Source organism: Cupressus sempervirens, chromosome 6 (assembly GCF_028749045.1).
Source record: "Cupressus sempervirens isolate cs-2001-9-10 chromosome 6, ASM2874904v1, whole genome shotgun sequence".
Classification (NCBI taxonomy): Eukaryota; Viridiplantae; Streptophyta; class Pinopsida; order Cupressales; family Cupressaceae; genus Cupressus; species Cupressus sempervirens.
The window spans coordinates 36,430,104-36,457,030 of NC_143123.1; the positions used below are offsets into that span (position 1 = coordinate 36,430,104).

The following is a 26,927-nucleotide window of genomic DNA, read 5'->3' on the forward strand; positions in this document are numbered from 1 at the left end:
TGAATAATTTTCTTACAAACTCAACTTCTACCACTTCTTGGACTTTGATCTCTTATACCTCTCTCCACTTGAGTGGTTCTAATTAGTGTATTTTCCTTCCATTATTTTTCTTCTTACTATTGATACTTTTATTCTTTGTGATCTATGACTTTGCAAAAATTATTTCTCATCTCTTCTTTCCAATACTATTTTTCTTCGTAACAAAAGAGATATGCCTTTTCTATCAAAATTTAGAATATTTATTTTTCTCAATAACTATTACAACATAATTCCACCTTGGTATTAGATCATATAACACATTTTAAACTACAACCTTTTTGTTCACAAATTTTTCAAGAGTGGCAATTTAACTACATCCTTTATCCCCACACAATAATTGTTTATACTCATAACTTCTTACATCTTCAAATTCTCTATTTAATATTTAACTTAACAACTTTAACTCGATCATAGCCTTAATGATCTTCTATATGCATCATTGTCTATGCTTATACTTACAATTTATTGGGAAAAAAACCTCATTATGTAAATCCTCTTCTTAATCCAAACCTATGAAAGAAATTCAGAAGCCAACCGTCTTCTTTAAGTCAATTTGAAAACCAATTGCAATAATAGAACAGATTAAAATTGCAACATATACTTGCTCAATAAGATAAATTACTCACAGTTAAATCAAACTTTTCATACAGCTGCAATTGAATTTGTCAGTGAATGTAATAAAAAGCTATAAACAGCTCTTCAACACCTTTGACGGTTTTGATGTTTGTTCTCATTCAAAAATAACGATGAGGTATCTATTGTAAATAAGTATATCCACAGACACACTTAACTCGGCATAATCAACTTGCCTACAAAATAACACTCCATGAAACTTAGAACAAAAGGGAAAAAGAGAAAACAGACGAATCAATGCCGAGAATGTGCACTCGCATTTAAAGAAACAATTCTCAAAATCAATGGCCCGGCGTAAGAGAGATGCCATCATCTGACGGTGGCGAATGTGGATACGTGGATATAAATTCCATAGAAAATACGCCGCCTTCAAACACCACGTGAATAATAAGCGGGTCAACATACATCAGTTATCAATTCCTACTTGTCTTCAACCTCCTTCTCTCTCGGTGCAGCCAAGTCACAATCATTCTGAATTCTAAGGTGAAGAATATATTCTTTAGTAATTCTTTAATAATGATCTGATATTTCAGTTGCTAGATTAGATGTTATTTATTATACACATCTGGTTTCCAATAAAGCTCAACAGAAAAATAAATTTAAAGTATTTATTTGGATTGCCTGTTTAGTAATTTATTTTTATTATATATGATTATTGAATATAAAAATAATGAAATCTTATACTATATCTATGAGAAATATTTTATATTTACATATGTATGAAACAAAACAAAAAAATCTTTTTGTCCATTTTTTCAATGAGATTGTTTATATACTTGAATTTGAATTTATAATTTGATTTGAAACATTTTTTTATTTTATTGTGAAATTATATCAATAAGATACTTTTAGTTACTATCATATCTAATAAAAATATGACTATTCCTATCTTTAAATGACTTTATTTTCATGATTATTATTATTTTCTATTGTAAATTATCTTATGACACTCACTTATTCAAATATTAGATATCTTGAAGTACCCATTCTTCTTGATATTAGATTCCAAAATTTGGATATACTTTTCCTTTTCAAATAACCAATCAAAATGCTCCTTGAGTTTTTAGTTAATACTTATTTAAATCTTAAGTCAACTACAATTGAAAAATGTATGGATAGAGGGAGATTTTAATAATCTTGTCACATGCCTTAAAGAGGAATGTAAGGCATCTTGGAATAGAAGCCATATAATAAGGGAAGCTAAAGATATTAGGCAAGCATTGAAAAAAACTTAAATAGCACATTCATATCAGGAAAAAATCTTAAATAGCACATTCATATAGGGAAGACATTAATGTGGTCAATTTTTTTCCTAATAGTGGTGTTAACATTAATGATATAATCATATGGGAAGGAGAGGTAAATAAAGATATTAAATATCTCATTTTACTTGATCAGAAATCCTAAAATGGGAAAAATCAGCTATCTTCGATAGGGCACATTACCTCCTTGGCTTTCATCATAATGATGTGATTCATCCACTATGATAACCAACTTTAAAGAATAATAATGCATCATATGCTTTGTGGGTTTCATAAAAGGTTTTGTTCTTGCTTAGTTTTCTTTTTTGCATCACCAAGAGCCAGTATCTACATCAATTTAGCTCTAGGAACATTGGTGGAGATTTGAATTGAATTTAATCTACCTCTTTCTATCACTTGAAGAAGATGCCAAAGGTCTTGTAGAAATTGAAGAAAGGAGGGGTAATGAGTTAATTAGAAAAGCTGCATGGAACTAATATTTTGGTCACCAATAATTTTATTTAGTGTTAGGACAATTGTATCATAACTCTAGTTGGTAGAGAGACCATCATAAATGAAAAAAATTCTACTGCATTTTATGGTCTTTTGACAAAGGGGATGAACTTCTACAACCACAAAAAGACTTCAAACAATGTGATTATCAAGTCCCCCAAGATGGATGAAGAGACAAAATTTCTAGAGAAAGTTTTAAAAATTCTTTTTATGAACCTGAACTTTAATTCGAAAATTTTACAGGAAGCTTATTAAACCCATAATAGGATATTTTACTTTAGACAACATATATAAGAAGATTTATGGGTATCATTTTGTTATGATGGAACATTTATAGTGTGTAAGGCTTTCATTTCTGTCACTTTTTATCTCATGTTGGTTGTAAATTCTAGTGTTCAAGTTCACAAAGAAAATTGTAAGATGAAGATTAAATATCAAGATATCATCCTATTATTTTTTTATGAAATTCATGTGACCACTCCCTATTCTTGCAGTAAAAAAAGAAAGCTTGACCTTAAGGAAGGGAATTCTATTGAATGGGTTGAGGTCTTGGACTTTGATGACAAAAAGGACGCTTTCCTGAATTTCCCATCTATTTTTTTTTTTTGAATCCCCAACCATAAACAATGTGTATACTTATAAGGTAAATTCTGATTGGAAAGACCATGGGATGGATATTGGGATGCTGACTCTAAGAAGGTTCCCATTCTTAGAGGAAGCACAATAGTTCTCTGAAGAAACTTAGATCTTCTAGAGCTTGGGTCAAATGAGGGGAAAGGAGATGGAGACAAAGGAAGATGAGGATGAGAGTTTACCAAAAAATACTAAGAACCAAGTGGCCAAAAAGGTGGTCTCAAAGTAAAATCAATAAGATATCACTCCATTTCCCCACTCATGTCTAAAGGTAAATCTATGAAAACGGTAATGCAATTTTTTGATCCCTTGTGTCTAAGCCCAATGTTAGTATAACATATGATAGAAATGGTAAATCCCCAATGTTGGACGATTATAATAGAGCTACTGATCATTATGTTCCTATCTTCTAGTCCTCTTCAAAGGATTCAAATCATGTGCAGGATGATAATTCTAGGTCATCCTCTAGCTACCTTCTTCTTTAATATTTTTAGGATAAAAGGGAGGAATTGACTCTTGAGGTTTTAGATACCACTAAAGTTGGTTCTCTATATTTTTTCAGTCTAATTAAATGGGTGCTCCATAAAATCAAGACTTTGAGTTTAAAGTAGTCTTCCCTTTCTTCCAAAGTAGAGTAGTCAAAGATGAAAATCCTTGAAACCACAAACACTCTAGATTATTATGTTGATGTTTTGTGTACTCATTACACTAGATTATAGGTTTTCTTGTGTATAAATATTGACCCAAATTTGACCAAAAACCAGCCTAGCTCTAGTCTTCATACACTGACCAACAGTTGACCAAAACAAGTAGTGATGCCTTGTAAACTGGTTTATTCCAAAACTCTAATGATAACCCAGGAATTCTAACCCAAACCTAGACAAAGGCAAAAACATTATCCTCTGAATTCCATTTGGGAGCCCATTTTTGAAAAGATTGGTTATTTTCCCAATCATCTAGGGACCCCAGAAAGAATCTGATTACAATCCTCTTTATTAGAGAATTTGAAGGACAAGAAATGCTTGGGAAAGCCTGCAATCTCAACTTGGATTTCAAATACAATTTTTTATTACATGGGAATGAACTTCCTTGATAATGGGACAGGATCCAAGAAACTTACCTGTAAGTGTCAACTCCAAAGCTGAAACCGAAGAATCCAAAATAGGATCATGAATAAAAATTAAGAAGTCCCCATTTGGCATCCCACTTTGACCAGTTCCACAAGACATGAAGGCATTTTTATTCAAGGTGGGCCCAAATAGTCTCCCCTAATCCTTTTGTTCCCATTTGAAAATTCCATTGATAGGGCCCAAAGCCCACATTTGAAGGCTTCATGGGACCCTCTTTGCGAGAACCAGAGGGTCTTTTAATCTATTCGGCTTCTTCTAGGGATTTGAACTTAGGTGGGTGGCATTATTTCTTACAGACATTCTCAACAATTATGCTCAATAGATATATATAACTACAAACCTAGTAGTATTTTACAAATTTGTCTTTCTTGAATAACATTATCAAGAATTGGGACATTCTCCTACTTTATCTATTCAAAACTTTTAAACTATTAAAACAAAAGAATTTAAATTCTAATATCTTCTTCTTATTTATGAAAGTTCAATAAAAATGTCATACAAACACTATACTCTATATATAGAATATAACGTTCCAATAATCAGTACATACATTAATAAATAAAAATTAAATTAAATGATATTCTTAGATATAAGGTATATGACTCCAACCCTTACACGTCTACGCCACAGTCCAAAAATTCTGAACTAGCTGCGTCACAAACAGAGGAACGAGGGAGACACATGGAAATTATTGAAGAATGGCCCTCCGATTGTGCCCGGCATAACGCTCACCGTGCTTTTATTTCAACCAAACACAATTCTTAGTCAATCATAGCCACCACTTTCCTCTGTGATTGACAAGTCTGTCATTGTCCAAGTGGAACTTTTAGCCCTCCTTCGAAACCCTTCTTAACCAATACCATTCAAACAATACCATTAGCTGCCGCCTCGAGTGATCAAAACCAAGTTTTCTACGATGACCACTGAGGAATATAATGCAGCTCTGCAACGGATCTCACTATATTTAGTGGGCGATCCATTCATCAGTTGGTAGAGAGCATATGACTCGTAGCATTACATCGGAATGGGGGAAATATGATTCCTCAAGGCATGGGGTTCGAGTTTGACTTGGCACTTTTGAGACTGCAGAGGCGGCGGCTGTTGCATATGACTCTGCCGCTTTGAGAATAAGAGGATCCAGAGCTCTGCTCAACTTCCCACTCAATGTTTCGTCCTACGCTCACTTGGGCTCAGCCGCTCATCACATGGACTCCAAAAAGAGAGCTCTACAGGAAAAAAACAAGTGGATGTACAACGGCAGCCGGGAACAAAGATCAATTTTTTAAGGTGAGTTAATTTTAAACACTAAAAAATGTTTGACCTTCAAAATTTTGCCTGAGTTTTCTCTTTTGTTGTTCATATGTTCTCAATGACAGTTTTATGGTATGGATATATGTATTCTATCAGATTATTTTTCATCGTGTATAAAGATTCTCCCTCTTTCTATATAGAAACTTAATTAGAATTTTGAATCAGTGTTCTGATGTGAGTATTCAACCCTAATAATTTGTAGATCTTAAGATTTATCATATATTTTCCATTTTGCTTCTGTAGTATGCTTATCTGCATTTTATTCGACACTTTTGTATCCTATTTCACTCCACAGATTTGATTAGATTCAGTCTTTTATGGTGAGTTTATTAAACCCTAAAAAAATTATAAACCTTAAAATTTGCCAGTTCAATTTCCTAAATCTAGGTTTTATAGTATGACCATTTTAATTTTATCAGATATTCTTTGCATTCTCTCAATAAATTAAAAGATTTAAAGATTCTATAAGACCATAGTTATTTCATGAGATATTCTTTGCATTCTATCAATAAATTAAAAGATTTAAAATTCTATAAGATAGGTATAATTAGAATTTTGATTCAACATTTTAAAAATAACCATAGTCATTTTCAAAGAGAACCTATCGGTACTACTAACATTAACAAGTGCAACATAGTGGCTAAGTACTTGCCTTTAGTTCTAGTAAAAATAAAATAGAAATAATTTAATATTTAATTGTAATATTATGGTTCTATTTTAATTTGATAATTTTAATAATAAAGTTATAATATATTTATTTTATATAATGATAATAGGAAAATTAAGATTTAAATATAACTTATCTATGATTTTAATTTGGTTTAAATAATTTATTACATTTAATTCTACAATTTATACAATGTAAAACTATAAAATTATAAATATAATTTTTTTAATGAATTTTAGATTTAAATATAACATGTAATATGAATCATAAATTTTATTTTAACCTAGACTTTTTAATTATAATATTAGTTTATATTATTTATCTAAAAATATTTATTTTATTTTATTTTCATATGTTATATAAATTATTGATAAAATAATTAATTGAAATTTTAAGAAAATAAACATTTTTAAATGTATAACTAATATATAGTAAAATTAGTTATCTAAAATTTAAATATAAATAAATATATATTATAGTATACTATATTTATAATGTTTTTATTTAAATTAGAATTCTTTTGAAAAATGTATTTTGAAAATAAACTAAAGATTTTTATTTATTAAAGTATTTTTTAAAAATTATTTGACATACATACATCAAGTTTGTCTAAAATGAGCAAGAATTATAAAACTCTCCACTATAAGACATTAGATGATTTAGCCAATCAAGTCATCAGTAGATAATTCATTAGAAAATATAAACTTATTATCAACTTCATCATATAAAATATAAAGTTTATTAGAAATGTAAAGAATGACAATTTCTAATTCATTGATATGTATAATTTTAATGACAAGTTAAATGGAGTTATTCAAAAAGTGATACAATAGTACTTAGCCTACGGGCAAGTACTAATAACTTAAAATATTTAAACATTCTATAAGATTTTATATCTTTTTCTGCATAGATTTAATTAGAATTTTGATTGGACATTTTTAAAATAACTATAGTCATTTTCAAAGAGAACCTATCACTACTACTAACATTAATATTGTCATAGGTAATAATTAAAAATGTCTCAAGGAGTTTTTATTTCTTAGCTAGTCATTAGACTGTAAAAAATTATCCCAATCTGTATAAAGTATGTTAAGAAACCTATGCAAAGAGAGCCTATCACTACTACTACTAACATTAATATTGTTATAGGTAATCATCAAAAAACATATTAAAGAGTTTATGTTTCTAAAAATACTACTACCACTAACAGTTTTTATCCTCTTAGAGTCCAAATAGTTCAACAGAAAATAACTATGTTGTGACAACACAAAACTAATAGTAAGTTTATAACTACCATAAGGAAAGTAGAATAACAATAAGGAAAGCCTAAAAAAAGAAAAAACTAGTCATTAAAGAAATGAAATGAAATAATTGTTGAATTAAATATTTTCATTCATCAACATAGTACAAGAGCCAAGAGTTTATGTTTCTTAAAATACTACTACCACTAATAGTTTTTATCCTCTTAGAGTCCAAATAGTTCAACAAAAAATAACTATGTTGTGACAACACAAAACTAATCATAAGTTTATAACTACCATAAGGAAAGTAGAATAACAATAAGGAAAGCCTAAAAAAATAAAAATAAAAAACTAGTCATTAGAGAAATGAAATGAAATAATTGTTGAATTAAATATTGTCATTCATCAACATAGTACAAGAGCCTTATAGGGAAGAAATTCTCTTTTGAAGGTCTCGTATCTTACTTTGGAGGTTATGAGAGTTAATTTTTTCATGCATAGTAAGGGAAACTATTATGTTATCTTGAGGATCATTATTAACATGGGTTTAGGAATTACACACCATATTTACCATATTCTCCAATTCATTCAACTTCAAAATTATCTTCATCATTTTTTCCTTTTCTTCTTCCTCAATATCTCTAGCCTCCTCAATAAAACCATCATCATCTATGCTCTTAGTGTACTCATCCTCCTCTTCTAGATTCTACTCCAATCCTTCCTTTAGGCCATTTCCTCAAAAAACTACTTTTCCTTTTTTTTCTTGTAGAGGAGATGAGTGAACCTTCTTTCCCCAAAACTACAAATATGATTAGGCTTCTTGATGTGTTTAGTTTCCTCATCCCTAGTCTCCTCATTATTAATGTCAATAAAAGGCAATCATCCTTTTATCCTTTATGTTTTGGTACTTTTTTGTTGTGGAGAAGTGGGTTTAGTTGTAGTGGATTTTTTTTTCTTGTGGGGGTTGTCAAGAAGGGTCCATTCAAGGGGGATTCCCTCCTTAGTGGTTTTCATTTCTTCTTCATCCTTTTCCCAAAATGGTTGGTATTTTTCCTACTATAATTGGATATTTTAGGAAGACCATAGGTATCAATTGCATCAATTTTGATAGATCCATTGGTCAAATTTTCATTTTCATTTTGGTCCAACTAGGGGTAAGAGAGAAGACAGTTTTGAAATGGAAATTTTTCAAATTCATGTTGGTAAAGGACTAGATTAGGCCTTGGTGGAGAAAAAGTGAGGTACCCTTATCTATGATACTTCTTAAGGTTGAATAGAGGGGAAAATGAAAAATAATACTATGGTCATTTCTGAAGTGATTAAAGATATAAAAATGATACTCATGGAAGGGGTATACTGACCTTCTAGGGAGAAGTACTTCATAACAAAGACAAAAGTAAGATTATAAAAATGGGGTAAACAAAAGCCATCATTCCCATTCTCATTGGACACAACAACCAATATTTCCCTTTTCTAAGTTAGTTTCATGAAAAGCTTTCACTCTCTAGAGATCCTCTTCTCAATTATGTTTCCCTCTCATTTTAAGTCTGTAGTTTCAGCTACCAACATAGGTTCACACAAAATATTATGCTCCCAATGGTAATATTACCTTTTCTCCAAGAGTCATATTACTTTATGAATAAAGTGGTTTTATAAGCCCTCATTGCATAGTATTTAAAAGTGAAATGGAGGCAAATGAATTTTAAAATATAAACTATGTGAGATGAATTCATTAGCTAACCACTTTCACACTAGCATTAAAAATAAAAGAGAAGGAGGTGCTTCCAAATATAACTCAAGATTAATTAGCAAAACCCCAGTGGCTAAAGGGATGCCAATTCTAAACCTAGATCTACATCAAGGAATTACACAAGAAATTCCACTTTCATGCAAACTAAATTTTGATTAAAGATGTGCAAATGTAAATCTAAAATTGTACTATTTATTTAAATAAGAAGTATAAGATATGTCTAAGAGCTAAACATATGGAATTAGCCTAATAAAGATATGGAAATAGGAATTGATTGAAGAGTCGAATGAATGATGAATTACTCTCCTTGAATGTGCAAGGGAATATGCCTCTTTTTACTGATAGACCATTTTTATTAATAAAATATATAAAGTCACATATTAAGAAAAATGGATCAGGGGACAAAGGGTCACCCCACGATAGTAACTTAGCTCCAAGGATGGAAAACCATAACTATAAACTATTCATCAAAAAAATAGTTTTCAAAGACCTCAGTATGTGCCTTTTTACTCCAATGTTTTTTGGTAATTATAAAGTGAAATTCATTAAAGACATGATAAAAAATAGGATAGGATATTTGAGAATATAAAATTTGTAATCTAACAATAACTTCACTAACTATTTCTTTAACATTTTTCTCACAATGCATTAAATCAATCAAAGAAATTTGAGGACCAATAATCTCATGAAATTGTTGAATGAAAAACTTGCAAGCATTTGAAAGGAATAAATGGAATAAGTGGGTAAAAAGAAATACCATTTCAAAGCTTTTTCTATAAGAGTATGCCCAACTTAGCCATGAGTCTATAGTTGTGAGAAAAATCACTACATATAGTTTGGAAAGTCCTAACATGAATAATAGGATCAACCTTACCATTATAAGTCTCAAGATGAGGTATCTCAATCTTTTGTGGGATAAAAACAAGAGGGATGTCTAAGGAAATGGTATTAGCAATATCACATGTAGGGATATTGTACTTAGATTGAATGAATTAAGCCACTTGTTGATTCAAAGTGGTGATGGTTTGAGCCAAGCTACTAATGGTGGTATTAGAAGATGCAATAATAGGCATGCACATATTGGATGTGTTAATAAAGCTTTAAAGTGGAAGGTAATGTGCGAAGATATTGGTTTAAGATTGTAATATGTGAAAGGAACGACATTGTATGAAGGTAACAAAGAAGGTAAGTATGTATGAGGAATTATTTAGGGAAGGGAAAGATTAGGAAAACCAAAACTTACAGAATTAGATACTCATATTGAAGTTGTCAAGAGAAGTGACACCTAAGTGGTAAGACTAGGAAGAGTATTGGAAATAGGAATTGAAGGTTCAATGGTTGTGGAAGGAGGAGTGTATCCTAACTCTTTAGAATACCCTATCAAATTCTTAGAATGGATGTTAATAAGGTGATAACACACAAAATTAAGATGCTAAATAATCATCATAAGTAAGAATCTTCTTAATAGTCTCAATAGAGGCTGCACTATTAGGATTTTGGTTCGCTTACAAAAACTAATTTTCTAACTTATCAAACTCATGAGAGATCTTATTTAATGCCCTTCTCAAAAATCCAAGAGAATTTAACCTACTATGTTACAATATTTTGCTAAACATTTTTTTTTAAAGTTTGTACAACATAAGTTAACAATGCAAAAGCAATATACACATAGACATCTATACATGAAATGTTACAAATATATTTTTCATTTCCTAAAGGGTTCCTTCATGTTGAGTCACATTTAAGAAGATTTTATTTATTAGTTTTAATCTTAAGCACAATGTCCATAATAATAAATGAATAACAGATACATAATCTCACAAGAAGGTACATAAGAACAACTAATACAATTAAGTACATCCAAATAACAACATCCACTACACATATTGTAAGGTATGTAATAATAAACACAACTACATCAAAATAAAATGCATCATCCTGTAGGATCTTAAAATACAAGATAAATGATACATAAATACAATATCTAAATAGAAATTTCAAAGATAAGAATAAGAAGATAAAGGTACAATTGCGTCAACAAATATCCAATGTTTGTGTCAATCTAAGGGGAACCTAAATGGTAAAAAGTCACTACCTCCTAATTGTGTGGCAATCTAATTAGGATACCATTCCCACCATGTAGGGGAGATAATGTACAATCCACATACTAATAATCAAATTATAAAATAAACAAATGAAACCCTAGGAAACGATCCTAAAAGATCTCTACAATAAGTATTAATACTCATACATAAAGATGATCCTATAGGCAACCCAATTTTTTTATTAAAAAACATTATAAGTATAAATAGGAAACTTAATATGCATATGGGGAAGAGTCATCACATGAGTCAACTCTAAGGTTACCATGCCAATCTCTCTAGACCTTGACCCTCTTGAGACTCTATGCGGCATTTGTAATCCTTTTGTACAGATAAGGAGACTAACTATCCAACATCACAATAAAGCATCTTCTCCCACTCGCATCCTAGCCTATACTAGCACTAAGACATGGGTGAGGAACACTTAATATCTTTTTTAATTCATTGCAAAGCCCCCCATTTAATGTGTAGTATTATCACTTAATTGAATAACTTACAATGAGTTACCCTAGTGGCAACTTAGTTCCCTAGCCCCTATTTCAACCCCATTCCCTACTATACACCTGGATAACCTACCCTAATGCTCCATTTAAAATAATCCAATTAATACAAAAAATATTGTCATAAACCATAATCATGAAAGTCGGCCAACGAAATTAATTGAGCATAGGAAAGAATATCACAACCACACAAGGATTCATTATCTATGTAAATATAACATCTCATAAAATTATCCATCGCATAATGGATATTTCATAATAATAATAACAATCATAAAGCCTCATAATCACAAGAAACAATAATAAATCAATATCAATAACATCCATCTCCAAAATAAAGTGCATCACACATAAAGATACTCATAGAATAAATCATAAAGTAAAATAATACACAACACAACCATCCAAAACATACATCAACATAAATGGTAATGTAAGGTGACTAGGTAAATCAGACTTAATAAAATAATGTTCGTCACCATTTTTGGTTAAAAGGGTTAATGGTCAGAGGTCTAATTAAGACATAAAAATGGTTATATCATTTCACATGGTAAATAGAATCCCATAGGCTATGGTATTGAGTACTAATTGTCCAACAAAATAACCCCCAAACATCATAAAAGGAAAAAAAAATAACAAAACCATATATTAAAAAAGTTCACACCAATAATACAAATCTAGTTTTAAAAATTTATATTTTAAAGTTTAATTCGGCTATAAGATTTGATGTTCAAAGTCATGCATGAATACATATGATATAACTATAAATAAATTCTTCATATTTATTAAATCACCATGATTAAACAATTCTATAATGATTTTATTTTCTATAATTTATCAAATAATTTAATACTCAACTTAACAATTACCTCTTAATTAAATATTAACTATTATTATTTTAATAATTCCAACTATAACATATTACCATGTTATTGATTTCAATAGTTCTAAATCATAAAAGACTTAACTAATAGAATAAACCATTAGATTAAATATTAATATTAATATCATTAAATATTAATATTAATATCATTCCTAGAGTATTACTTTAACTTCCATATAAGTGAAATATTAATATTTAATTTAACATTGACCTCATAGTTCAAGTACAGTCAACAAGGAAAAATTTTGATGGAGTTTCAAAACTCCATGTTTCACGGGCATTTTAGAGACCTGATCTTTTTCGAACTAAACCAAAATTAGTGGTGATACAAGGATACTTTCAATAGGAGATTCCATACACCTCACTTGTAGTTTTCAATTTTCCATTCAAGAGCTATTGTACAATGGAGTCATAATCATCTAAATTCAATTGTAGAATCTAGGGTTTTAGAGAGTAAGAGAAATTTTAAAGGGAATGTGATCGTTTAGTGAGCTAATCCTTGGAGGAACAAGAAAGATAAATCCTTTCCTTTAAAAAAAAAAAATCCCTTTGATAATTGTTTCGAAACTCCACCAAAAATGCTAGAGGAAGGGGGTGAACATTCTGACAAGCCTTTGGAAGAAGGGAAGATTTCTACAAAAAATAAAGTCAATCATAAATCAACTTCTAATCTTTATAAGTATGAACAAAGTGGATCAAAGGACTTAAAGGAAAGCTACATTAAAGGAAGTTATCTATTTTGGATTCCCTTCAATTCAAAGAATAACCCAATGGGAAAAAAAAACTATGTCATGCCTTCTTCAAAACCCTTGGACAAAAACCCTAAAAGCTGAAAACATGAAATGGTTGAGGATTCACATTTTGGTTGCATTAACAATTTGTAGGTAATCCCACTATCAGATTCCCATCTTCATACCTTGGTACAAAATATACGGGTATATTCTTTAATTTTTAAGTTGTGGACATCCAAACCTAAACTAGAAATTAAAATAAAGTTCTTTGTTTGATATGGGAGGGTAGTGAGAATGTCTTCTATATTTATAGGAAATCTAGGGTTCTTCTTGTTGTCTTTCAAATAGCTAGTTTAGGAGATAAAGTTTATTGTTTCTAAACATTTTTCTATCTTTGCCTTTAGTATATCTATGTAGGCTTGGACCCCTAACTTTAAGGGCAACCATTTTCATGGTAAATATTTTACTTTTTTGGTTTAGCATCCTGGACTTGCCTTGGAATACAGAACTTGGGAGATTATTGAAATTATGGCCAATAGTTTAGGAATTTTCTCCAAAATAGATGAGGGTTTTTTGGGGGATTTAAATCTACTAGTAAGATTTTGTGTGATGATGGATACAAATACCTATTTCCTAAAACATATGAAACTGAAATTGAAAGTTAGGTTCCTATGTCCATATTGTTTTTCAAGTCCCAAATAAAATATGTCACATTTATTAAATTTTAGACCACAAATCTTCAAAATGCAATGGGGAAAAGAAAATTTTTTATCGTATTCTTTAAAATAGGGGCATTTCATCTAAAATTCTATAAATTAAATTGTCAATTCCTTCTCCTAAGGAATTGAATCCTAGTCAATGCATTCCAAGTACTAATAGGTCCCCTATCCCACTTGATCAAACTAAAAGAATGGATCATATGGTTCTTTTGGAAGGCTTTACCACCTCTTCATTGTGAGATAATCATTGGAGTAACATGATTTAACCTACAACTATTAAATCCTTGTTTCCTTTTACCTAATCAAATTCTGGCATGAAGGATAGTTTGGGTGTTACGCTGAGGGACAAGATGTGCTACACTTTTCCTTCAAGATTTTATTTGATGATAGCTTGGCCTTTGTTTGTTTAAGATATAACCTCATGAATAATAGGGGAGACTTAAAAGAAGGTTTATTTGATAATATGGTTACACTTGAGGGGAAGTGTCAACTTATGTCATGTAATATGCTTCCATCTACTATGATTCCTTATAAGATTTCCCAAGATAATAAGGGAGTTGGTAGTAGGCCTAAAGAACATACAATTACATAGGAGAAAATTTATAGAGATAGTGATATTGACTTATAGTTGTTGCCACAATTTCAAGATATAAAAATAGAGGAGATTAATAGAGGAGAGATGGATAATTAGATTTCTTAGACTGTGTAGTTTTTAGGATCAAATGATGATGATATCCCTATCTTATTAAGAAAGAGGCCTCCTATTTTTCATTCTTCTATTTTTGACAATATGATTAATGAAGAATATATTAAGGGGCCAGAGGAGGATGATTTCTTCAAAATCCCAAGGATGGGAAGTCCAGAGATACACATTGATTTTACCTCTATTCTTGAGGTGCAATTAACAATAGAGAAATCAATAAGAATAGATCATGATTTACAAAGCTAAAATAGGGATTTAAATATAAATTTTGACTTTTCCCAAGTTTATTCTTTAAACCAAACCTCCATGATTGACAAGAATCTAGCCAAAAGACCAAGAAAGAGGGGTAGCAAGCCCAATGTACAAAAGGTTAAAGATCATATTGATTTAGGAATCCAAACAACTCTTCGTGGTACATTCACTATTAGAAAAAAGATGAGGAGTTCAAGATGCACTCCTCAAAGGAAATGAAGATCATATCATGGAACTTTAGATGCTTAAACACATGTACCAAAAGGGCTCATATCAAAAAATAACTTGATACAAGTAGTAAAGATGTGATGAATTTACAAGAAACAATTTTTTTAGATAAATCATATGCAAAGTCAATAAAGAAATGAGGTCTATGGATCTCTACCACACTCAAGCTCAAGGTGCTTATAGGGGGTTGTGCATCATATGGTCTCCAAGTAGATGCAATATCTCATTGCTACACAATTATCCAAATTGGCAAAAAGCATGAGTAGTTTTCTATGACTTGGAATTTACTCTCTTTAATGTTTATTGTCACTACTTCATAGTTGAGAAGGCATCTTTATGGAATTATTTATCATTAGAAAGTGCTTCCCTACATTCTCAATTGTTCATATTATGTGGACATTTCAATTCCATTACTTCTTTGCAAAACTCTGGTGGAATCTCTCCTTCAGTTAAAATAGTTGCATCCTTTACTAGCTTTAATGATAGAAATACTCTTTTGGTTGTCCCTTCTTTAAATGGTTATTTTATCTAGACAAACACGAGAAAAGACAATATGCAAATAGCGGTGAGGCTGGATTGATTTCTTTTATCTCACTCTTGGGTTTTGGTAGACTACCTAATTTCTTCTAAGACTTTATCATTGGTAACCTCAAACCATTTTTCCATTTCACTATCTATTATGGATAGGTCAAATTATTTGGATCATATGTCATCCTTAAAGTTTGAGAAAATATGGTTCAAACATCCAGACTGTTTATACCTTCCCAAGAAATGGTGGTTAGATACACCCTATGTCAAGGGATCCAAGAAGTACCAATTTCATATGAAGATGAGATATTTAAAGAAGAAAATCATATTTTCCATAATAAATCTAATTTTAGAAAATATTATTGAATAGAAATCGGTAATTGAATAAGAGCTGAAACAAATATAAGAACAAATCTTCAAGCATGGACTTGATCAGTCCACTTTCTTAAGACAAAAAGAGTTACATTCTCAATGGGAAGAACTATGTTACAAAGAAGATATTTATTGGCAACATAAGTCTCATGAAACTTGGTTACAAGCAAGTGACAAGAACACTAAAAATTTTCATCATTCTGCAAAGGTAAAGTAGGAAAATAGGCTATTTTCTCAATTCTTCATTCGGCAATAGGAGGTCTCCTAACTAATAAGATTGAGAGAGCTCAGGCTAGAAGATACTTCTTTCAAAATTTATTTTCTCCTTGTCCTATCTTTGATGGTAATTCTATTGGAGGGGAAGAAGAATTATCAGAAAATCTACCTTCCATTATACCAAAAGATGATAAATTATATATTCTAAAATCATTCTCTCCAAATGAGATTAAAGGTGTTTCCTTTTCTCTAGTGGAAGATAAAGCCGCAGGTATGGATAGTTTTACTACGTTATTTTTTCACCGATCTTGGGAATTCATTGATTTTGACCTTATTTTATCCATGGAAGAGTCTAGGAAGAGAGGGACCATGCTATCCCATTTGAATGATACTAATATTGTTCTCATTCTAAAGGTATGAAACCCAAAATATTTTGTGGACTTCCATCTTGTCTCCCTTTGTAACTCTATTTATAATATATTCTCTAGGGCTTTGTACCTAAGGGTACAAGGCCTACTTTTGCATGTCATTTCACTACACAATGGGGATTTGTTCCTGGAAGGGAGACTGCAAATGGTGCTATTATAGCTCATGACATTATGCATTACATTAAGAAAAAAAAATTTCAGCATGTATAATCAAATTAGACATGGTCAAAGAATATGGTCAAGTCAACTGGCCATTCTTGACCAAGGTCAGTCTTAACTTTCATTTTTTGAGAAAATGGTGCAAAAGGATTTTCAATTTTCTAAAGAGTGCTTGATTTTCTATGCTCATCAATGGATCATCATGTGGTAAGTTCAATACTTCTCATAGGGTTAGACAAGGATATCCTCTGTCATCTTTTTTATTCATCAACATGGTAGAAGCATTAAGTCATATGATTATTGCTTCAAATCTACAAGGGTCATGGTTTGATATCTCAATTCCACAGATAAATATGGCTTCTATGCACTCTTTGTTTGTAGATGACATGTTGTTATTTTATAGAGATTCGATTATGGAAATCTGCCAGGTCAAAATTGTGATTTCATTATATAAGAATGTTTCAAATCAACAAATTAATCAATACAAATCATCCATTTTTTTAAATACAACTCCAAAGATCAGGATGGCAATTTTATTGCATATTGAATTTTCGGAGGCCAAGCTACCTAGCTCCTATCTGGGTATTCTTCTTTTTCAAAGCACTAAGAAGAAACAATATTGGGTTGGCATTATCGAGAGGCTTATGTCAAGAATCTAAGTTTGGATTATTAGATGGCTATCATTTGCTGGTAAACTAACTATGGTAAAATTAGTCTTGGCTTCAATTCCAAATTATTCTTTTGTGGTTTTGAAATCCCCTAAGTAAATTATAAAGAAAATAGAGAAATTAATTAGGATATTTTTGTGGAACAATAATATGGACGGAAATAGAAAATTTCTCTAATTTCCTAGGAGATGGCATATTCTAAAGAATGTGGGGGATCAAGATTACATCATTTGGCTAAGAGGAACTTAGCATTTTTTTGAAATTGGTATGGAAAATATACAACAAATCAAACATGTCATGGTGTACATTGATACGTGCTAAATATCATGATCCTATGAATCCAACTAGGGTTTTTACCATTTCCAATCCCTCAAATGATTATGAAATGTGGAACTTCATCATGACTTCCTGTCATCTCATTATAGATTATATTTCATTGGAAGTTCATAGTGGGGAAGATGTTTTATTTTGGTTAGATTCTTGGAATGGTCATGTTTCTCTAATCTGTGAGGCTCATTTCCTTGATGTACATGATAGGCTATCTGAAGTCTGGGGTCCTTATTTGATTGATTATGTATATTATGTGGAACTTAATTTAGGAAGGGTTTATTGGAAGGATATTGGATCTCTTCCTTTGGATGGAGACATTATATTGTTTCTGCAAAATATTTTGGATGAAATATTTTTTTTGGACAATATTCTATTTATGTGAATATTCTATTATCTAGTTGCCCTCTTTATTTGGACAATATTCTATTAAGGCTTGTTATAAAGCCCTTTAAGAATGTGAAATTCAATCTACTTTGTATCAAGCACATAATTTTTGTTGAAGTAATGGCATTCCTATAAGGGTTGGCACATTTACTTGGTTGACTATAAAAAAGTGTGTTCTGACAAGTGATAGACTAGGTAAATTTACAAAATTAGACACTTTGAAATGTGTATTATGTGGTGATTCATTTGTAGATCTAAGTCATCTTTTCCTTCTATGTCCTTTTCTTATGAATGTTGGACCTTTGTGCTAGCCAAGATGTACTTTATGTCTCCTCTTCTAGCCAAGCTTTGGGACCTTTAGCAAGCATGGCCAACTTTATTTTCAGATTCTTTGTTCCCAATCCTTTGGGTCATCATTATCGTTGTTTTTAATTGGTCTATTTGGTGGGACAGGAACAAGCAAAAATATTGAATTTACCCCTCATCCTTAGAATATGTTATAGCCAAAATTGAGCTATATATAATTCAATTGGTAAGTGCATTTTTGGTAAATAAAGCTTCAACTAATAGAAACTTCTCCTCAGGGGATAGTGAAATGATTAAAAATTGGTCTAGAATTAGGATCCTAATTCCTAGCTCTATTATTCCCAACCCAAAATTAAATAGAAATGATATTAGGTGGCATTGTCCCTCACCTCCTTTGGTTAAGATGAACATTAATGGTGCCTCATGGGGAAATCTAGGATCTTCAGGGGCAGATTTTTGCTTTCATGATTGTAAAGGGAAATTAATAATGGCTAAGGGAATCCCACTTATTCAAGGAACCAATAATCAAGAAAAAAAAAAAATTTCTCTTCTTAATGGTCTTCAATGTACTATCCCGCTAGCTATCTTTATGATTCATATTGAGGGGGATTTTCAATTAATCATTTAGGCTAAGAAACAAAGGTCATGTTAGAACTTGAAATTACACTACATCCTTCAATAGTGTTGCAGTATAATTGACATTTTTTCTACTTTTCAGATGTATCACTCATATTAAGAAGGTAACTCATTTACAGACTACATGGATGATTTGGAAATTGATAAAAGCTCACTGGTAATCACATTTGATTTTTAGTATAGGGACCTCTTTCCTAATGTCTTTAAAATCATGGATAACGAGGCCTTAGGTAATTTTTAGTTTAAGCAATTTTACTCTATTAAATGTATAGATATGGAAAAGCTTTTTTAATGTGAGGCTTCACACATGGCTCTATTGGTTTTATTGTCATATACAATTCATCTTCTTAAGGAATTTATTCAAAATACAGTCCTTTTTTATTATTTCTTTCAATATCATTAGCTGTGTTACCTCTAGTCAACATTACCTAACTTGGTGTCCACAGTGGCTCTTAATTCATGGTTACACTAGCAAATATTGAATTATTTGAATTTTGTCATGACATCAAATCACAGTAAGTCCCCAAGGCCAACTGGTTTCCCAATATTCTTCTTCCAAATTTTTGGGATGTTCTAGGATCAGACCTCTTTACTATTGTCAACAAATTCTTTGAATCAAGACAATTTCTCAAGGAAATTAACTCAACTTTCATTTCCTTAATCACTTAAAAAGCTGGTGCTAGAATTGTGAATAATTATAGACCTATCAATTTGTGTAAATCTATGTACATAGTGTTCTCCAAAGTGTTGACTTTGTGTCTTCTCATTTTTCTATCTTCACTCATCAAATTTTGGATTCTATTGTAAAAGTTTATAAAGTTATCCACTCAACTGAGTGTTCTAAAACCCAAGGATTTTTCCTAAAACTTTATATCTCTGAAGCATACGACTATGTGGACTAGGCATTTTAGTTAGAAATCCTTAATTCTTTTGGTTTATGTGACTACTTCATTCAGCTTTTTTTAAAGTTGATCTCGACCTCTTCAACATTGGTTTCAATGAATGGTTCTTCTTCTAGTTTTTCAAAGCCTACTAGGGGTTTGAGGTTGGGACATCCTATTTCTTTGATCCTATTTTCTCTTATGGCAGAATCTCTTAGTTGTCTTTGGAAAGAAGGAGCTAGTTTAGGTTTTCTTAAGGGCCTCAGACCTTTTCCATAAGATCTTATATTCTCTCAAGAGAATTCTTTTGTTGACATGGTGATTATGGGAGAGTCTACAATAAAGGAGGCTAAAGTGTGTAAAAGCTCCTTCATTCCTACAATCTGGCTTTAGGTCAACTTATAAATTAGGAAAAAAGCTTAGTATTTTTTGTTAATACTTTGGATATTAGACAAGGAAGAATAGATAGAATATTGGACTACCATATAGGGCCCTTACCTATGTCCTACCTTGGTTTGTCTCTTTTTTCTAAACCCCCATATTTTTTCTAGCCTTCCCTAGTGGATAGATTTAAAAGAATGTTTTTTGGATGCAAAGGTTTGCTTCTTAGCCAAGCTAGAAAACTCACAATTCATAAAGTCAACTCTTCAAAGTCTTCCAATATATGACTTAAGCTTGTTCCAAATTCCAAGAAAGCTTCAAGAATCTATCAGAATAATTCAAAAAAAATGCCATGGTCAGGAGTGGAAGAAAAGAAAAGACTTGCACTTGTAGCCTAGGAACTAGTTTGTAGACTCAAAAAGATAGGGGGCCTAGACCTCAAATCCATAAAAACCATGAATCTAGCTCTAATGGCTCATTAAATTTGAAGGATTTATGGTGGAAAAAAAAGACTTGAATAGAATAATGAGAAGTAAATACTTAAAATAGTATCCTTTATTGGTGAAATTTCTCAATAATAAAGAGAGCATATCAGGATCATCCTTCTAGAAGGGTATCTAGCAGGCCATAGCGACTTTCAATCTTAAGGCTAGGTGAAAACTGGGAGATGGTTAAACTATCAATTTTTGGAAAGACTTGGATTTTTGAGAAACCTATGGCTTCAATTTTTTTTGATAACCTAATCATACATAGATGTGATCAAATGCTAGATTCTAAAGAGGGTGACTATGGGAGACGTGGGAAGTTGGTGAGAGTTTCTGATATAAATCCTTGTCTAAATTTTATTTAATCTAGTCTTGATTCCTTTATTCTTTGGGTAGACTCTGTTGACTCTTTGATTTGGGATGGAATTCCCTCACATGTCTTCACTATTTCTTCAATAGTTCAAGTTATGCAAGTGACTAATAGTATGCCTCCTATCTAGATATCAGTATGGATAAAAAACTTATGACAAATATTAACATATTTCAGTGGATTTCTTTGTAAGACAAAATCCTAAATCTAGACAACCTTGGTAAAAGAGCTTTGTGTTTTCCTAATAGATTTTTTCCTTGTGCAACCTACATTAAATCGGTAAACCACATTTTTATTACTTTCTCTTTGGCATAGAATACTTGGATGGAAATTTTTAAGTCCTAGAACCTAGGATGGATAATGCCAGATAATATATTGAAACTTTGGAGGATGTGGAAGGATTTCAAAGTGACCATTGAAAAAGACTTTGGATGCTTGTGTTCCCTCAAGTTATATGTTATCTCTAGAAGGAAAGGGACAATAGGGTCTTCAAACATAAATCCCAACCCTTCCCTCTTCTGGCTAATCGCATAAGGCATAGTATTATAGAAAATTACAATACTGTATACAAGGAGAAGTTGGTTTTTTACACTAGAGGTAACTTAAATACAAAAAAAAGGATTATGAAGATGAAGAAAATCAAAAATGCAAAAACACAAGCTAGGACCGTCATCCTTTGGGTTGGATCAAAATGAATTTTTATCGAATTTCAAAGGGAATTCCTAGCCATGTTAGGTGTGGTGCTATTAATAGGGATGAAGAGGGTAATATGCTCAAAGCTAAGGATATTCTACTATGTACACAATTCAATCATGTGGCAAAAGCAATGGGTCTTCATGACTGGATTAAGATGGGAAGAAAAATTTCAACAAGGGAATATGGATAGAAGGGATTCTCTTAATATCCTAAATTATATTTCTGAAGGAGTGGTCCCTTTGTGGATGATTGAAAATATGATTAAGAAAGCCAAAGGTCTTCTAGTTAATTTCAAGAAAATGTATATTGCACACTTGTATAGAGAAGAAAATAAGGTAGTTGACTCATTTTCCAATGTAGCGATAAGTAAAGGTATCACTTGATTTTGGAGTAATGAGGAAAATATTAATTATGAAACTAAGGTTCTTATTAACTATAAAAAGACGTCTAGCAAAAAAGGAGTCATTGTATTTACTTATGTTAAGGACATGAGATTTTTGGTAAATGTTTGAGCTGGAGTGGTGAGGTAATTATTGCTTCACATGTTTTATGGGTAGTTTTAATGTTATGCCTTCATGGTGAAGTTTTACTTTTTGTGAAATTCATAGGGAACTCAGCTCTACAACTTGAAAACATGGGTGGTAAAATGAGAAAAAGGGAATCTAACAACTGTGAGAAATGGAAGAAGGAGAAATAAGTGTGGGAAAATTTGGAAGAAGGAGAACTTATACCTTATATGGAAAAAATGAAAATGTTGAAACATGAAGTGATGGACAGGTTATTAAATGGCTGGAATAATGGTGAAGTCAGTTTGGGAGGGAGGAAATTGAAGCTTAACATTGCAGTAATGGCAAAAATTACAGGGTTCAGTGCCAAAGGTAAGCTCTTGTTTTAGGACCTTAAGTACTCTAAATTGAGTGTTAAGAAATTCCCTAAAGATACAGATGGAAAGCTTGGTAAAGGGGAGGGTAGTATTTTTGTTACTTCTTCTATTAAATTTCTATGGTGGTGTACTCTTACCATAGTGATGGAGTACATTTCCCTTTATCGAAAATATGATAGGGCCCATACTTACATAATTATGTTGGTAAACCACTTTAGATACAAGAAAAAGGTGTGCTTCCCCATTTATCTAGTGTTCTCATTGTCTCACAGTATTAATGTGTTGAGATCTAAACCTAACAAACCCATTATGCATGAGGTTTTAATGAGAATGATTATTTTTCTGTTGAAAAAATTATTTCTAACTAGATTACAAATAAAATTAAAGATCAAAGTGGTAAAAATCCGAGCTCAGTGCAAAATGTGATCAAGCGTAAAAGAATTTCAAGGGAATCAAGGCTTGAATCCCTGGGTCTAAAAAAAAGAAGAAGGAAAAGGTAAATTACGTAGATATGGTCTTGGATAATGAGTATGAAGAGAGAGAGAGAGAGAGAGAGAGAGAGAGAGAGAGAGAGAGAGAGAGAGAGAGAAAGGAAAGTAGAGGTGGAAATAGACAATTTGGAAGAAGAGGAAAATTTTGAATTAGTCAAAAGAATGTTTGGAGGTGGTACGAAGTGCCTCCCTTGCTAGGCTTTGTGTAGAATGAAATCATTTCTTTGGTGGTTATGGATAAAGAAAAACAAGTGAACGAAGATGAGACAAACACCCCTAAAACCATCAAGAAAAATAATAATGTGTCTTTTAAGAACAACGGGGATGAGGAAGAACCTAGAGAAGCCATCAGACCTGTGGATTATAACGAGTCAGTAGACCATGACATGTATAGGGTCTAGGAATGGTATAAAATCCCCCTTAAAAGATTTTAAAAGTAGATTTCAAAAGGGATGTGAAACCAACATAGATGAAACATTGGAGAAAGATATTGAAAGATAAATGTTAATAGTAAAAAGCTAGACTAAAGTTGGCAAAAAGGTAGTAGTACAAAGATAGAAAATTGAAAAACTAACTTCCAACAATAACCTAAAAGATCAGGCAAAACACCAACAAGAATCACTAGATAAGGTACTACCCCTAACTCATAATCATGAAAAGTAATATCAAACACCTTCGCCACATTATGATCAGCCACATGAGACTAAGTATCATTAAACTACTTGAATCTTTAAAGGAGAGAGAGAATTTCTCTTTGCCTAAGCTGAGTATTAACTTGGCACCTAAAGCCGACATGGGAGTTAAGATGGCACCCACAACACAAGTGGAGGCCCTGGGAAGCTCCTAGAAATTATCTAGCTTGAGAAGAGAGAAAAATAACAAAGAACAATCTACAACAAAAATGTTTGAGGAGAAAACCCTAACCCACCATAAGAAAGCATCATCAATAGAAAGGGGGCAAGAAACCAACCTCCCAAAATAGATCTCATCCACACCATAGAAACACAAAACCACAGGAGAGGCCACTTTCAAAACCATCTCTCCTAATAATAACCTATAACAGGAGGAGATGTGTCCTACCCACGATCGACTTCACCTGCAAAGCATATCATCACTTCCATATATGACGTCTTCGCCTCAATGGGAGCTAAGAATAGAAGAGAAAACATCAAAATATGATTGTCTAACTTAAAGAGTATTAAAAGGTACCATAGAAACCATAAGGACTTCACCTTAATAAAGGTGTCCCAAGGAAGAAACAAAAGAGAGTGTTAAGTCCATAGAAAATTCAAAAATGAAGCACTTGACTCTAATAAAAGAGAGGGCCCCAAAAATAAAATTTTCACTTAACCAAAAACAATCAAGATCCTAGAAAGGCCCTTGAAAACTAACAACATCTGCTTGGTACCCATAAAAAAAGTTGAAGTACAAAAGAAAGAAAATGCATTTAATCTATTTTTGGAAATGAACAAGCTTGTGCAGCCACACACCAGCAAAACAAAAAGAGTCATCTTAGCTAGAAACACAATAGTAGAAAGGGAGTAGAAGCACTAGAATTCTCGAAAGTTTGTAGAAAGCGGCCCACATCAGATCAGCGAAATTCTGACCAACTCGAAGCTAGCTACCAAAACCAACTATGTCAAACATCTTATGCATATCACAAAATTCCAAAGTGCCAATAAGATCATCTAACAATAGATCTACAAAGAAGGTGAACACCAGAATAGAGACACTTTTCTTCCTCACAAAAGCATTCATCGTAGACCCTGAAAGGAGGACTAAACTAAAAAGAAACTATTGCACTCCCTGTAAAAACCAATCTCCTCTACACAACCATAGACCCTTCAATGAAATGGCAGAGAGAGATCCATACATCAATATACACGCACAACATCCACCACAAGAACCTCATAGGCGACCAGAATATGGCAACCAACCAGAATAAAACCACAACCATACAACATAGGCCAAACCCCTAAAAGGGGCTAGCATCCAAACTGTCTGACCATACTGACAAGTCCTCTCCCAACTACTATGACCTATGAGAGATACATATCAAAGAATGAAAGGGGACCAAAAACCTACACCAGCAGTAAAATTTATAGCTTTGACCTTATTCCACGCACTTAAGGTAGAGGTTAATGGAGGAGAATCCGCCAGTAAATCCCACCAAGAAACGCAGCGACCTCCCCAAAATCTACAAGCATCATAGAAATACTCCCAATTGAAGACAAAAAAAAAAACCACAGAGCAGCTAATAGACATCTCTGCAACCACACTTCCATCTAAGCCATCCCCATTGGACTTATCCTCGTCTTCAAAATAAGCAGAAACCATAGTTGTACTTTTCCTGTTGCTCAACCCATTATATAATTATAAAGTAGTTACATTGAATTATATTAATGAATCACCTTCGAGTCAAACATTCTAACAATTGAGAAGGTGAGACAAACCTAAACCATGATAGGCCCTTATGGCTTAAGCTAGGTGGTCGGTCTGAAAACCAAAGCGGAGAGCCACAGCTGAAGGAAACTGCCATTCTCATCCCTTACTACTCCCCGGCACTCAAATAGAGACAGAACTAGGAGGAAGAGTCCAAGAAACTCCATCCCCAATATTCTTAATAGCTGTTAAAGCATTAGATGTCAAATTTAATTTTACATGAAGTAGCTACCCTATAATTGTAATCTTGGCATATTTCTTTCTCCTTAGCCACAAAGTTAGCTTTGAGACCGTTAAAATTATCCCCAGTGGCTTTGAATTCTTTTCCAAAAGATAGTATTTGCTGGAAGGAGAGTCGCTCTAAATATCATATTGTCATGTTCCTTCTAGATCCCAAAATATAAATTGGGAAATATAGTACTAGAGGCCTGATTGGAAGAAGGTATTTTCCATTAAGTGTATAAATGTAAAACAGATTCCCGAAAAACCCTACTGAAATTCTAGAGCACAAAACAAAACTTGATGGGAGAAAGAAAATGTCAGAGGTAGTCTATGCATCATTAAAACAAAAATAGAACATATTGGATAAATAGAAAGCCCTCTTAAGATGTCAGATTTTTCATCTACTAAAAAATCTTTATTTTAGGTGTTATATATTTCATCTACAAATTTTTATTTTATTTTAGGCATGAGATCTTCCCCAAAAACATTTATAGACATTATGTTGAACAAATAAAGGTAGAATTTGAAAGAAAGTACTAACATGTTTGACTTTATGACGTTAAATTTTGCATTTTCTTAAAAATGTAGTTCAATATATTTCAAAATTAAGCCTATCAAATTTTAAAAATACTATTGTCATACTTTTGTATACCAAATTCATTGTAAAGTAAAAGAAAACTACCCATAGCTTTTGAACAATTTAAATATCCTAATGAGATGTTATCAAGGTATGATAACTTTGTTAAATTTAAATAAATTAACTAGCAAAAAGG

At 31.9% G+C, this 26,927-nt stretch overlaps 1 protein-coding gene and 1 long non-coding RNA gene across 4 annotated transcripts in view; one reads left to right on the forward strand and one right to left on the reverse strand.

Annotated features, from left to right (window-relative positions):
- Positions 1–299: 299 nt before the first annotated feature.
- Positions 300–957, reverse strand: LOC149550968 (uncharacterized). Its single transcript, XR_016353273.1, has 2 exons — positions 666–957; positions 300–549 (listed from the first exon to the last, which is right to left on the reverse strand). It is a non-coding gene; the product is annotated as an uncharacterized LOC149550968 (long non-coding RNA).
- A 3,867-nt stretch (positions 958–4,824) lies between these two features.
- Positions 4,825–26,927, forward strand: part of LOC149550969 (ethylene-responsive transcription factor 2-like) — an 85,276-nt gene continuing 63,173 nt past the window's right edge. Inside the window, exon 1 of one of the 3 annotated variants that reach the window (XR_016352647.1) lies at positions 4,825–5,476. The gene's annotated coding sequence lies outside the window, so the exon portion shown is untranslated. The remainder of the gene's footprint in view (positions 5,477–26,927) is intronic. The other 2 variants (XM_089786523.1, XM_089786526.1) reach the window with 2 other exon arrangements.